Source organism: Carlito syrichta, unplaced genomic scaffold (genome assembly GCF_000164805.1).
Source record: "Carlito syrichta isolate Samal-C Ts95f unplaced genomic scaffold, Tarsius_syrichta-2.0.1 Scaffold238684, whole genome shotgun sequence".
In the NCBI taxonomy this organism is placed as follows: domain Eukaryota; kingdom Metazoa; phylum Chordata; class Mammalia; order Primates; family Tarsiidae; genus Carlito; species Carlito syrichta.
In genome coordinates this window covers 1-919 of record NW_007182780.1, presented here as the reverse complement: position 1 = coordinate 919, position 919 = coordinate 1, and the positions used below count along the sequence as shown (strand labels likewise).

General features: G+C 36.7%; 1 pseudogene; it reads left to right on the top strand.

Annotated features, from left to right (window-relative positions):
* Positions 1–4: 4 nt before the first annotated feature.
* LOC103253575 lies at positions 5–913 on the top strand (annotated as a pseudogene).
* Positions 914–919: the final 6 nt, after the last annotated feature.

Here is a 919-nt window from a genome sequence, read left to right as displayed (position 1 = left end):
CCAGTTTGAAAAGAAGTCAACAGAAGCACAAAGTGTGGAGGCGACCTGTGAAAGGCTGGACAGGTCCAAATCTGAACTTGAAGATGGAATATTCTGTCGAGAAAAAGAGTTAGAAGAAGAGAAATCTGAGCATTCTGAACAAGATGAACTGGTGGTGGATGTTTCAAAAAGGGTGCAGTCCCTAGAAGATGAATTAAAGACTGTCAAATTACAAGTAGCTGAAGCCAAAACAACCTTGAAGATATTTCATATGAATGAAGAACGACTTAAGAGAACACTAAAAGATGCTTTGAATGAAAATTCTCAACTTCAGGAAAGGCAGAAACAGCTTTTACGAGAAGCTGAAGTATGGAAAGAACAAGTGAATGAACTTAAACAGAAAATAACATCTGAAGACTCTAAAGTACACACAGAACAAGTTCTCAAGGATAAAGAAAATCACATCAAGTCTCAGACTGAACGCTTGCTAAAGACGAAAGATTGGGCCGCTGTGCTTGAAGAAGACATAACAGATGACGATAACCTGGAATTAGAAACATTGAAGAGTGAATCAGAAAATGGTGCTCACTTAGATAAACAGCGAAAAGGAGCTTTGAAGAAACTGATTCATGCTGCTAAGTTAAATTCTTCTTTAAAAACTCTAGAAGGAGAAAGATACCAAATTTACACTCAGTTGTCTGAAGTAGATAAAACAAAGGAAGATTTTGCGGAGCCTATTAAAAATCTCCAGACTGAACAAGGATCTTTACAGTCAGAAAACACACAGTTTGAAAGTGAGAATCAGAAGCTTCAACAGAAACTTAAAGTAATGACTGAACTGTATCAAGAAAGTGAAATGAAGCTACACAGGAAATTAACAGTAGAGGAAAATTACCTGTTAGAGAAAGAGGAGAAACTTTCCAAAGTAGATGAAAACATC